Source organism: Suricata suricatta, chromosome 5, assembly GCF_006229205.1.
Source record: "Suricata suricatta isolate VVHF042 chromosome 5, meerkat_22Aug2017_6uvM2_HiC, whole genome shotgun sequence".
In the NCBI taxonomy this organism is placed as follows: domain Eukaryota; kingdom Metazoa; phylum Chordata; class Mammalia; order Carnivora; family Herpestidae; genus Suricata; species Suricata suricatta.
Genome location: NC_043704.1, coordinates 67,218,467 through 67,233,308, shown reverse-complemented (window position 1 = coordinate 67,233,308; position 14,842 = coordinate 67,218,467). Strand labels below are relative to the sequence as shown.

The 14,842-nt window shown below is 36.8% G+C and overlaps 1 pseudogene; it reads right to left on the bottom strand.

The window, feature by feature from the left end:
* Positions 1 to 3,012: 3,012 nt before the first annotated feature.
* On the bottom strand, positions 3,013 to 5,517 carry LOC115291164 (annotated as a pseudogene).
* Positions 5,518 to 14,842: the final 9,325 nt, after the last annotated feature.

Below are 14,842 nucleotides of genomic sequence, written 5' to 3'. Positions count from 1 at the left end.
GATTCTATGACTAGCAGACCTACCCTTAAAAGACTGGTTAAAGGAAGTTCTTCAGACAAAGGAATAGATAAAAAAAGAGAACTTACAGCATGAGGAATCAAGAAGAAACAATGGAAAGAACAGAAATATGAGTCCATACAGTAAACAATTCTTTTTCTTATGAGTTGTATAAATCATATTTATTGATTAAAACAAAAATTATAATCCTAATACTCAAAATATTCAAAGATGAGGAAGGGACCTAAATGGAAGTGAAGTTTCTATACTTCATTTGAAGTGGTAAATATTAACACTAGTACATCATTGTAAGTAGCACCCAGAGCAACCATTATGAAAATTATACAGAGATAAGCTCAAAGTGCCATAAATAAATCAAGATGGAATCCTAAAACATGTTGAAATAACTTCCAAAAAGGCAAGAGAAAAAGGAACAATGAGAAGCAAAGAAAACAAATAGAATATAAATAATAAAATAGCATACTAAAATGATAATATATCAATAGTTACCTTAAATGTAAATGGTCTAAATACACCAATCAAAACACAGAGATTGGCAAATTAAAACAACAACCAACAGTAATGAAAACCAAACATACAACTGTATGCTGTGTGTAACAAATTCACTTGGAGTACTAATTTCAAATTCCTGCACAGGTTGAAGTGAAAGGGTGGGAAAAGATAGTATATACAATGTGCACATTAATAGTAAAAAAGGAGAGCAGATGTGGCAACATTAATATCCCATATAGTAGGCTTCAAAGAAAATTACCAGAGAACTGAGACATTATTATAAAGATAAAAGGATCAATCTGCCAGGAAGACATCTGATATTAAATGTCTGAGCTAAACCACAATGTGTCAAATACATAAAGCATAACTGATAAAGCTGAAATGAGGAAGAGAAGGATCTCTGATTATAGCTGGGAACTTCAATACTCCTTCCCTCCAGTAGCTGATACTGATAGGGAAAATATGTTTTAAGTTGGCTGATAAGACTAATAGGAAATACCTGTCCATGATTAATGAGGAATGTGGAAGTAACAGGCTATAAATTGTTCCCCCTACTAATATTCTGGGCTCAGACCTCTGGAGAATGACCTTCTCTGAGCCCACTGGTGTAAAATAAATCTCCTGCCTTCCAGGGTCTCTGAATGATGCTTGGTTTTTCCACCCCGGTGATCCAGATGAAATTCTGTAACAGTAGAACTACTAGGCAAAAAGGCTTGAGGATAAAGATCTGAACAACACAATCAATCAGCAGGATCTAATTAACATATATAAAACAGACCACCCAGGGGCGCCTAGGTGGCTCAGTTGGTTAAGAATCAGACTTTGGCTCAGGTCATGATCTCATGGTTGGTAGGGTCCCATGTTGGGTTCTGTGCTGACAGGTTAGAGCCTGGTCCCTGCTTCACAGTCTGTGTCTCCTCTCTCTACCCTCCTCTGCTTGGTCTCTCAAAATTAATAAACATTAAAAATATGTTAAAAAAAATAAAAATAAAACAGACCACCCAACAGGAGCAGAATACATTTTTCTCAAATGCCTTTGAGACATTCACCAAATAGAAAAAACACAATATGAAAGCTACCGTAAACAAAACCTAGACAAATATAAAAGAATTAAAATCATATAGAATGTGTGCTCTGATTCTAATGGAATAAAACTGGAAATTTATAACAAAGAAGACAGGAAACTCTTGAAATACTTGGAAAGTAAGCAAATACACTTATAAATAATTATGGGCAAACAGGAAGTCTCAAAGGGAAATTTAAAAAATTTTAATGTTTATTTTTCAGAGAGGGAAAGACAGCAGGAGTGGGGGAGGAGCAGAAAGAGGGAAACACAGAATCTGAAGCAGGCTCCAGGCTCTGAGCTGTTAGCACAGAGCCCGACACAAAGCTCGAACCTACCAACCCTGAGATCATGACCTAAGTCGAAGTTGGATGCTTCAACTGAACCACCCAGGCACCCCAAAGAGGATTTAAAAAGCACATACAACTGAATAAAATGAAAACACAACACATCAAAATATGTAGGATGCAGCTAAATCAGTTCTGAGAGGGAAATTTGCAGCACTAAATGTTTTCATTAAAAATGAGGATGTGGGGCGCCTGCCTGGGTGGCTCAGCCGGTCAAATGTCTGACTTCGGCTCAGGTCATGATCTCAAGGTTCGTGGGTTCCAGCCCCACATTGGGCTCTGTGCTGACCGCTCAGAGCCTGAAGCCTGCTTTGGATTCTGTGTCTCCCTCTCTCTCTGCCCCTCCCCCATTCATGCTCTGTCTCTCTCTCAAAAATAAATAAACATTAAAAAAATAATTTAAAAATAAAAATAAAATAAAAATGAGGATGAGGCCCCAAATGACTCAGTCATTTGAGCATCCAGCTTCGGCTTAGGTCATGATCTCATGGTTTGTGAGTTCAAGACACAAGTGCTGACAGCTCAGAACCTGTAGCCTGCTTCAAATTCTATGTCTCCCTCTCTCTCTGTCTTCTCCCACTTGCTCTTTTTCTGACTCTCTCAAAAATAAATGAATGTTAAAAAAAAATTTTTACTGTCATTTCAGTAATGACAGTAAAGTTCAGTCTAAGTTCTTCAAAAAACTAGAAAAAGAAGCATAATAAACCCAAAGTGAACAGAAGGTATGGAATAATAAATATAAGAACAAAATAAAATTGGAAATAGAAAACATTACCAAAAAACCCAAGAAATAAGAAGTTTGCTCTTTAGAAATACCAATAAAATTGACAAGCTTCCATTTAGACTAGTAAAAATAGGATACATATCATCAATATTCAGCACAATATAGGAAATAGCATTCCAGATACTGCAGCCAGTACAAAATAAATAATAAGGGATAAAATAAGTACTAAATAATAAATAAAAAATGAGTATTACATACAACGTTATGCTCATAAACATGGTAGCTTAGAAGAAATGAAACATTTCTTTGACAACCACAGACAAAGTGTAACTATGATGAAATAGATCATCTCAATGGTACTATAACCATTAAGGAAATTGGATGTTTTTGGCTTTAAGATTTTTTTTGTATTCAATTTGTTCTACTTTCACATAATCTCCAATTAGTGATACACATAAGTGACAACTGTAGAAGCCTGGATATCCTTCATGACAAATGAAGGAATAATGTTTGTTTCCAAGACACTACATGCTGTAGTAATGGAAACTGGGATAAAATTTTTGTCATGCTTGAATGCTTCACATTTGTGTGTGTGTCCTCAGATAAAAATGTTCACATCAAACTGCCTCTGCAACAGGCCTAAACTGGTCATATCTCTCCATGGAATAACTTGATGCCCATGGATCAAACCTATTTTGAGCTGTCCAACAGTTACAACTTTCTGTTCTGGATAGTTCAGATCTGCATCAAAGTCTACTCTCACAATATAAACATAATTGGCCAGAGTCTTGAAGATAGTCATAAGTCTCTTTGGTGCAAAGGATTCCAGTACACAGAATGTGCTGGCACCAGCAGTTTTTTTAATGTAGCTGGCAATCTGTTGTACCAGTGTGAAATGTCTCCTAATACCAAATTCTTGTCAGTGGCCTCTGCTCAGTCACCACAACTGCTGCTACCTCAGGAAATTGGACTTTTAATTAATAGCTCTCTGAAATGAAATCTCAAGGCAGGCCCAGATAGTTTCATTGGAGAATAATAGCAAAACTTTTGAAGTATAATTAACACTAAGTTTGTATAATGTCTTCCGGAAAATAGAAGAGGAGGAAATACTCCCAACTCATTTTAGGAGACCAGTGCAAAGCCACTGCAAAAGTCATTACAAAAAAAGAAAACCACAAACAAACATCCCTTCTGAACTTAGATGCAAAAATCATTAACAGAATATTACCAAATATTTTAATACTTAAAAATAATTATACACAATGAATAAGTGGGATTTGGCCCATAATATGCAAGACTGGTTCCCAGTATAATAAAAATAATCTTGAAAAATAAAATTGGAGAACATATACCTTCCAATTTTAAAATGTACTACTGGGGACCCTGGGTAGCTCAGTTGGTTAAGCTTCTGATTTTGGCCCTGCATTGTGAAGCCCACCTGGGACTCTCTCTTTCTCCTTTTCTGCCCCTCCCCGGCTCATTCTCTATCTCTCTAAATAAATATATAAATAAAATGTACCTTAAAGCTACAGTAATTAAGAGAGTGTGGTACACACATAAGGATAGGCCTACTGGTCAGTGGAACAGAGTCCAGAAATAAATCCTTATATTTATGGTAGATTGATTTTTCTACAAAACTGCTTAGGCAATTCAGTGAGGAAAGGAATGTCTTTTCTACAAATGGGGCTAGGTCATTTGGATGGCCGCATGTAAAAAAAGGATTTAGACCCTTACTTCATATGTACACAAATAATCAATTGAAAATGGATAATAGCTCAAAATGTAAGACTTAAAGCTGTAAAACATTTAGGGAAGAAGATAGAAGGAAACCTTTGTGTCCTTGGATTAGGTAAAGAGTTCTTAGATATAGCACCAATAGCATAATCTCTAAAAAAATTATAAATTGGACTTCATCAAAATTTAAAACTTTTGCAATTCAAAAGGCACCATTAAGGAAATAGAAATACAAACCACAGAGAGTACATTCACAAATCTTTGATAAAAATACTGCTAACATTCATCTATAAAGACATCTTACAACTCAGTAAGACAAACAACCAAAATTTTAAAAATAGGCAATATTTGAAAAGAGATTTCATGAAGGAAAACATAAAGATGACTAATGAGCCTGTGAAAAGATGTCTCTATCATATCATTATCATTCAGAAAATACAAATTAAAATCACAATAAGACACCACTTCACACCTGCTAGAATGAGAATAATAAAAGAGACAAACATTAAAAAGTGGTAGATTAAATGTGGAGAAATGGGAATCTTCATGGTTGCTGGTGGAAATATGAAATAACTGTAGCTGCTTTGAAAGTCTTTGGACAATTAAAAAATATATATTAGACATAAATTTATCATACAACCAGAAATTCCACTGCCTCACATTACCCAAGAGAAATAATACATGGATATAAAAACTTTTATAAGAATGTTCATAGAAGGCTTATTTATAATAATGAAAAAAGTAGAAAAGATCCAAATTTCCATCAACTGGTGAACAGATGAACAAAATGTGGTGTAGCCACCCATACAATGGAATCCTATTCAGTATAAAGAAAAACAAATTACTGATACATACTACAGCATGGATGAACTTCAAAAACAATATGTTAAGTAAAAGAAGCCAGATAGAAAAGACCACATAGCATATAATTCCATTCATAGGAGATGTCCAGGAAAGGCAAATCTATAGAGATAGTAAGTAAAGGACTATAGGACTATAGGACAGTGATTGCCCAGGACTGGGATTGAAGCAGGAATTGAGTGCAAATGGACAAGAGGATTCTTTTTGTGGTGATGGAAATGTTCTAGAATTGAATTGTGGAGATGGCTGAACAGCTCTGTAAACTTACCAAAAGCCATGAATCTGTATGCTTATAATGGGTGAATTCTATGACATGCACTACATGTTAATTAAAGTCTTAAGTATAGTAGGTGGAACATTATTCCAAAATGCATTATCTGACATATAATGAATGATAGAAATCCTTTTAAAATGTGTTTATATGAATGCTAGTTTTAATTTTAAAAGTTTTTTCTTTAACTGGAAGAATTGTTAAACTTCAAATATTTCACTTGAAGAGAGTTTATTTTTGAAAAGACTCCTCCTGGGTTATGAAAAAAGTAAAGGAAAATGTTGTGCATTTGGAGTCATTGTGCTTTAAAACCCCAGGTTTCAAATGAACATCCTGGCGAGAGTGTTAGCCACTCTCACATTCCCTCTAATCTCCACTCACCTTTCCATTTAGTTTTGTTGTCAAAGTAAACAAAATTCCCAGTTACATTTATTTTTAAAGACTTGTAAGATAAAATTTTTATTCAATGTTAGTTTTCAAGTTCTGCAGAAAGGATTCAAAGAATTCTGGACAGGCATCTTAAAAATCAAAAGCTTTTCTGGTCTCTTGCAGTACTGTAGAGTAAAACCCTGTGCTTTTTGGGTGGTAATTTCACAGAGGACAGAGTTCATTTTATGTTCAGCTATATCAAGACAAGAACTAGCTAGGCCTTTGGACTTGTTCCCCCACTCATGCTCTCTGTATCTCAAAATAAATAATAAGAATAGACTTAAAAAATAATTTCAGCCTAACTAAAATTTATTTTCCTCCACCCCTGGTATAGTACCCTCATAATTCAGTTCCATGTCTGTTCCCCCAGGATTGTACTGATAAACATTATTGCATTGTTGTAACTTTTTCTTTTTTGCCACACAGGGCTTTTGTTCCTGATATGACTTAGTGATTGACCCCACAGGTGTTTTATTATCTGCCTCTAGTTGCAGATGTGGAGGCAATGGAGGAGAGTTGGGTAGGGCGTGAGGAGATAATTACCTTAAGTAGGGTCATCACAGGGTCTTCAAGCAAGGCAGGATCATAATCAATCGCAACAGGGCCTCAGTGGTGTTTCCAGTTAACAGATATTGTAGTCATCTGAGTCCTTTTAGGGCCACCACTCCATTCTCAGTTCCATTCTTTCTCATTTGATATCCTATCTATCCCCTTATCTTCACTCTTCTCTGAATATCTGTCCTCTTGTTTGTTTTTGTCTCTATTTCAAGCGGTGGGTCCTCCCACTTCAGCATTTCTGTACGTATTTGTTTATCTGTCTGCTTGATAAACACCTTCTTTCACAGGATTCTAATTTCATCCTAACTTTGACTTACACAAAGGCTTCCATGGTGTCCACCCAATCCCCTAACAACCTGTAGACCCTTCAATTTGAATGTCTTATACCATCTGACTAACTCTCTATACCTTTGTCTCAATTATAAATTCTCTACTCTGATGAATCCTATTTGGGCTAATGTCCATTCTTGGTCTAATCTCTAAGGATGGCAGAGTCCCTTATTATCTAGGGCTTCCCCTCATCTGGGTTGTGGCTAGAAAATTTCTCTAGGAGAGAGGTTTGGGTAGGAAGGATCGTGTGGAGAATATAAAAGGGATATTGATATGGTATTTGTCTTCAGGGAATTTAATGCCAGGGGCTCAGAGCTTGCTAAGCTTCATTATTAGAATTCAGGCTCCTTTTGAGTTTCTGTAATTGAATATTGAAGAGATCATAGATGAACTTAGCCCAAGGTAAGTTTACAACAACAAAGTTCTAACTTACTGAAGATATGAACTTTCTTCCCTATTCATTAAACTTAACATAGTAGATTGTAGTATTTATGGAGTGCCTACTGTACCCTCCTCAATGCTTTGCACATGTTATTTTATTCTCTCAGTAACTCTATTAAGGTATTATGACCCTTCATAAATCTTGCCAAAGGGCCCATAGTAGTAAATAGAATAGAGACTCAAACTAGAGTTTGCTACACCAGAGTCAATGTTCTTTCTAATAATGATACAAAGTTGCCTCCCTAACTAGAGCAATAAGGAATTCATCATTAGTGATGTAATTAAACCATCATGCTATATGCCTTAAACTTACATAGTGCTGTATGTCAATTATTTCTCAATAAAACTGGGGGAGGGGAGAATATACTACAGTAGGAGAACAACCAAGAAAAACTTGGTTCTTATTGATTTTATTTATATACGCCTTTAAGAACAACTTAGGATTTGTGGTTCTGGCCAAGAAGGAGTAGGCACATTCCTTCCTAGTCCTCTGTCTTACAACTAAGAAAATTTGGACATAACACTGCAAACATAGGGAGACTCTGAAAGGTAGAAAGAGAAAGGTGAACTGCTGAGGGATCTCAGGAATGGTGGTGAATTCCCTGGGTCTCTTTTTTGCTTCCTATATTTCTGGTACAGGAGGCCAGAGAAGCCTATAGCTGAAATTGCCAACAGGTGCAGCCAAAAATGTACTCCATAATGGCTGTTCCCCCTAGTCAAAGAACTGGGAAAAGAGCAATGTAGCAGAACACAAAATATTTTGACAATATCCACCCTATTCCAACCAAATACCAATAGAAAAACTCTACTACAGTGTCTGTGGGACTGAACAGGAAGCTGAACTTTCATTCCTCAACCAATGATAGCATTCTGAATCCCCCACCATGCTGGCGTCCATGGGGTCAAACAATGACAGCAAGCAGTACTCCAGTTCCACCACTGGAGTAGTATCAGCATGACCAAGCAAAAAGCTGAGCTTCCAACTCTCACCCACAACTGAGAGGCAAAAAGAGATGATTTTAGGAGGTGCTAGTCAACACCCTTCTTTCTTCCTGCCCCCCTGTCAGCAGGACATAATGGGAGGAACTGAGCTTCTTCTATCTCTACCAGGAATGAAATGGAATGAAGTGGTGCACAGTGGCCCTCCACCTTCTCTGTCCTCCCAACCTCCCTATCCCCAATTTAACTGGCACTCAGAGAAATTGAACTTCCACACCCACCTTCATGCAGTAGCAATGAGGTGGAAGAGGGAAGTGTGAAGTGGTGCTAGTTGGCACTCTGATCTTCCTTCTGGCATCGGTGGGACCCAGCAGGGAGTAGACTCCCCTGAAACCCAGAAGCAATGAGTTGGTGCCAGTTGGTACTACACTTTTGCCAGCAAGGTATCAGAGGACTAGTGAGGAGCTGAACATCCACCTCCAATTTCCTGAGTGTTCTATTTTTATTTATTTATTTTTAAATGTTTTATTTATTTTTGATACAGAGAAAGACAGAGCATGAGAGGGGGAGGGGCAGAGAGAGAAGGAGACACAGAATCTGAAGCAGGCTCCAGGCTCTGAGCTAGCTGTCAGCACAGAGCCTGACACGGGGCTCAAACTCACAAACGTGAGATCTGACCTGAGCCGAAGCCAGAGGCTTAACCGACTGAGCCACCCAGGCACCCCCTGAGTCATCTAAACAGTGTGACTTCTTGCCAAAGAAGAAAAAGATTAAATGGCATCCAGAATCTAACATAATACTCAAATGTACAAACTATGGTTAAAATTCACTCATCGTCCTATGAACAGGACAATTACAACTCAAATGAGAAAAGACAGTTAGCAGATGCCAACAGGGCGACTGAGATGTTGGAATTATCTGACATGGGTTGTAAAGCAGCAATCATAAAAATGTCCAACTAATAACTACACTCTTGAAACAAATAAAAAAATAGTTTCAGCAAAGAAATAAAGCTATGAAAAAGAACTAAAAAGAAATTATAAAATTGAAAATTATAATAAATGAAATAAAACTCACCAGATGTACTCAATAGTAGATTAGAGATGACAGAGGAAAGAAGATTAATAAAAGAATAGATTAATAGATGTTATCAATTTGAACAACAACAAATGAACCAGGGCATCAGGAGTCTGTGGCACAATAACAAAGTATCTAACAGTCATGTCATCAAAGTCCTAGAAACACAAGGGAAAGAGGATGAGACTGAAAAAATACTCAAAGAACCATTGAAAGGCTGTACAATTTCCAAATTTGGTAAAAAGGATAAACCTACAAATTCAAGAAGGTTAGTGGACCACAAAAAGCAGAAACCAAAAGGAAAAAAAATCCAACCCACAACACAGCATAATCAAACATTGAATAAACCACAAACAAAATATTGAAAGCAGTTACAAAGAAATTATGCACTGTCTATAATAGAAGAGTGGTTCAAGTAGTAGTAATTTTTTTGATGTATTGGACAATTTATTGATTATACACAGTGATTATGCCCAGGATGTATGGTTTAGAACCCATGTCAATGACAATCCCCATGTCCTGAACAGCAAATTTTTATCTGAAACTATGGAGGCCAGAAGGAACTGGTGCAACATTTTCCAAGTGCTGAAAGAGAAGAATTGTTAACCCTATTTCTATATCCAGGAAAAATATATTTCAGGAATGAAGGAAAACTAAAGTATTCTCAAATGAAAAAACAAACCCTCCCCCCAAAAAACTAAGAATATTTGTCACTAGCAAACCTACCAGTAAGAATGGCTAAAGTAAGTTCTCTAAACAGAATGGAAATGATAGCAGAAGGAGGCTTAGGAATTCAGGAAAGAAGAAAGAGCAATGGAATGGGCTTTCCAAGGTTCCTTATGGCTCTCTTGTTCCCCAGGTCTTCTTTTAAAATATTTGGCTAGTCTTTTGCTGCCTCAACCTGTAGTGTGGACCTAGGCAACTGTGATGCTAACCTTGACCATATTGCTGCTGGTTGATATTCATTTCAACAATACCAAGACATAGTGCTTTTCTGAGATGCTCCAAGTCAGGTTAGTGTCCTTCAGCAGCTTTTATCACAGAGAGGAAAAGTAATTTTAAAATATAGAAAATAACCGAAGAAAAATAAAAATAGCACAAGGTATTCTAGTTTCATGTAATTTGAGTCCCAGAGAGCAAAGAGACAGGAAGGGGAAGAAGGAAGAAGAGGGAGTGGGAGAAGGAGAGAGTGGGTGGGAGACAGAGGTAGACACAGAAACAGAAAGACAGAAAAAATAGATAATAGGACAGAGGCAATATTTGAAGAGATAATGGCTAAAATTTTTAAAAAATTGATGCGAGACATCAAGTTGCTAATTCATGAAGCCCAAACTCCAAGCAGGATGAACATTAAAGAAAAATCACATCTTGGCACATTAACACTAATAAAAACCAAAATTTAAAAAATAGAGAGAGAGGCCTAAGAGGGGAGGAATATTTCCTTCAAATTTTTAATGTCTATTTATTTTTATTTTATTTTATTAGAGAGTGAGCTGGGGAAGGGCAGAGAGAGAGGGAGACACAGAATCTGAAGCAGGCTCCAGTCTCTGAGCTGTCAGCACAGAGCCTGATGCGGGGCTCAAACTTGCAAACCATGAGGTCATGACCTGAGCTGAAATCGGACGCTTAACCAACTGAGCCACCCAGGCACCCCTATTTCCTGCAATTCTTAATTGATTTGGTGCTGAATTTGTAAACAGAATGATGGAAGCCAGAATATAACATGTGAAAGAAAATAGCCACTAATCTAGAAATGTGAACCCTAAAACACACAGCAAAAAATCCTTCAAAAATAGAGGAAAAACAGTTTTTTCAGACTATCAAACTGAGAAATATCCACAGAAGAGTTGCACAAAAAGTTGGAAAATGATTACAGGTTAAAGCATGAAATGCAAGAAAGAATGAAAACAGAAAGAGTAAGTATGTGAATAAATCTAAATGAATATTGAGTGCATGAAACAATAATAATATCGTCTTATGAGATCCAACATATATACAAAACTAAAATGTATAAAAACAACACAAAAATGCAGAAGAGAGTAAATGGAACTACAGTGCTCTGAAACCCAACAGTTGCCATGGTAGTGGTTACACTAATCATGTAGATTTACTGTAAGAAGCCCCAGGTGTATGTAATGATCTCAAAGATAGTCACAAAATAAAAAAATAAAAGAATGTATAACAAGTAAAAGCTAGTAGTGGGGAAAATGGAACAAAAAGATTTGATTAATTAAAAAAAAGTATAAAAGGAATGCAAAAGAGATATAGTACAGACTAGTGGAATAGAAAAGAGAAAAATTTTTAAAAGATTATAGATCGCACTGTTGTTGGAAATGCACACTGGTGCAGCCATTCTGGAAAACAGTATGGAGATTCCTCAAAAAAATAAAAATAGAACTATCCTATGACCCAGTAATTGCACTACTAGGTATTTACCCAAAAATGCTAATTTGAAGGAGCACAAGCACCCCAATGTTTATAGCAGCACTGTCAACAATAGCCAAACTATGGAAACAGCCCAAACATCCATAGACTTATGAATGGATAAAGAAGGTGTAGTATGTATATACAATGAAGTACTACTCAGTGATGAAAAAGAATGAAATCTTGCTATTTGCAACAATGTGGATGGAACTAGGGTATATTATGCTAAGTGAAATAAGTCAGAGAAAGACAGATATCATATGATTTCACTCATATGTGGAATTTGAGATACTCAGTAGATGAACATAGGAGAAGGGGAGGAAAAATAAGATAAAAAGGAGAGAGAGGCAAACCATAAGAGACTCTTAAATACCAAGAACAAACTGAGGGTTTGCTGGAGGGGTGGGTTAATGGGTAATGGGCGTTAAGGAAGGTACTTTTCAGGAGGAGCATTGGGTTCTACTCCTGAAGCCAAGACTAGAGTATATGTTAATTAACTTGAATTTAAATTAAAAAAAAAAGAAATTAGAAAAGGAAAAGTAAATTAAACCCAAAGTAGATTGAAGGAAGGACATTAAAGGAGAGAGAGAGAGAGTCAATGTTTGGAAGACTCACTGGTAAATATGCCAACTCTCTCCAAACTGATCTATACATGTAATAAAATTGGAAGGGCCAGGGTGGGCAACTTGACAAGGGCTGATAGCAGGGATGAGCCCAGATAGGTATAATAGAAATAGACAAATCAACAATCATAGTTGAAGCCACTTGCTACCATAATAAAATATATAATAAGGGCCAAGTAAGATGGCCTTGTAGAGGAATTTGAAGTTTATCTTTAGAGTACACAGAGAGCAATGAAGTGTTTATGTGTCTCTAAATGTATGTTGTTTTTTTCTTTTCAGGTTTTCATTTAATTTCCAGTTAACATAGAGTATAAATTTATTTTCAAGTGTAGAATTTTGTGATTCAATACTTGCCTACAATACCTGATACTCATCACTACAAGTGACTTCCTTAATCCCCATCACCCGTTTAACCCATCCACCCACCCACCTCCCTTCTGGTAACTGTCAGTTTGTTCTCTATAGTTAAGAGTCTGTTTGTTGGTTTTTCTCTCCCCCCTCACTATGTTTGTTTTGTTTGTTTGTTTATTTGTTTCTTAAATTCCACATATGAGTGAAGTCGTGTGGTATTTGTCTCTTTCTGACTTAATTTCACTTAGCATTTTACTCTCTAGCTCCATCCATGTCCTTGCAAATGGCAAGATTTCATTTTTTAAAATATAGTTTACTGTCAGGTTGGATTCCATATAACACCCAGTGCTCATCCCAACGATTTCATTCTTTTTTTATGGCTGAAGAATATTCCATTGTATCTGTATTCAATACTTGCATACAATACCTGGTACTCATCACTACAAGTCCTTTCTTAATCCCCACTTCTTCTTTATCCATTAAGAAATGAATGAACACTTTGCCTGGGCTTCTTCCATATCCTGGCTCTTGTTAATAATGCTGCTATAAACATCAGGGTGCATACATCACTTTGAATTAGTGTTTTCACTCATGCCAGTCAGAGTGGCTAAAGTGAACAAATCAGGAAACTATAGATGCTGGCGAGGATGTGGAGAAATGGGCACCTTCCTACACTGTTGGTGGGAATGTAAACTGGTACAGCCACTCTGGAAAACAGTGGAGACTCCTCAAAAAACTATCAGTAGAACTCCCCTGTGACCCAGCAACAGCACTGCTAGGAATTTACCCAATGATACAGAAGTGCTGATGTATAGGGGCACATGTTCTCCGACGTTCATTGCAGCACTTTCAACAATGGCCAAATTATGGAACGAGCCTAAATGTCCATCAACTGATGAATGGATCAAGAAGATGTGGTTTATATATGCAATATAATACTACATGGCAATGAGAAAGAATAAAATCTGGCCATTTGTAGCAATGTGGATGGAACTCGAGGGTGTTATGCTAAGTGAAATAAGTCAGGCAGAGAAGGACAGATACCATATGTTTTCACTTATAAGTGGAACAGGAGGGACTTATCAGAGGACCATGGGGGAGGGGAAGGGGAAAGAATAGTTGAGAAGAGGGAAGGAGGCAAACCATGGGAGACTTTTAAATACTGAGAACAAACTGAGGGTGGATGGGGGTGGGGGAGAGGAGAAGGTGGGTAATGGGCATGGAGGAGGGCACTTGTGAGGATGAGCACTGGGTGTTATATGGAAACCAACTTGACAATAAACTATAAAAGACAAAAAATGAATTAGTGTTTTTGTATCCTTTGAGTAAGTACCCAGTAGTGCAATTGCCAGATTGTAGGGTAGTACTATATTTAACTTTTAGAGGAAACTTCATACTGTTTTGCACAGTGGTTGCACCAGTTTGCATTTCCACCAATGGTCCACGGGGTTTCTTTTTCTCCACATCCTTGCCAACACCTGTTATTTCTTGTGCTGATGATTTTAGCCATTCTGACTGGTATGAGGTGATATCTCATTGTAGCTATTTCTCTGATGATGAGCATCTTTTGATTTGTCTGTTGGCCATCTGTATGTCTTCTTTGGAGAAATGTCTGTTCATGTATTCTGCCCATTTTTAAATTGGATTATTTGGGGGTTTGTGGTGTCAATTTTTAGAAGTTCTTTATAGATTTTGGAAACTAACCCTTTGTCAGATATGTCATTTGCAAATATAGTCTCCATTCCATGGGTTGCTTTTTAGTTTTGTTGATTGCTTCCTTTACTGTGCAGAAGCTTTTTATTTTGATGTAGTCCCAATAGATTATTTTTACCTTTTTTCCCCTTGCCTCAGAGAACCTATCTAGAAAAAGTTGCTATGGCTGATGTCAGAAAAATTACTGGCTTGTGCTCTTCTATAGGATTTTTATGGTTTTAGGTGTCACATTTAGGTCTTTAATCCATTTTGAATTTATTTCTGTGTATGGTGTAAGAAAGAGGTCCAGTTTCATTCTTTTGCATGTTGCTGTCCAGTTTTCCCAGCACCATTTGTTGAAGAGACTGTCTTTTCCCATTAGATTTTCTTTCCTGCTTTGTCAAAGATTAGCTGACCATGTAATTATTATTTCTGGATATTCTATTCTGTTCCACTGATATATATATA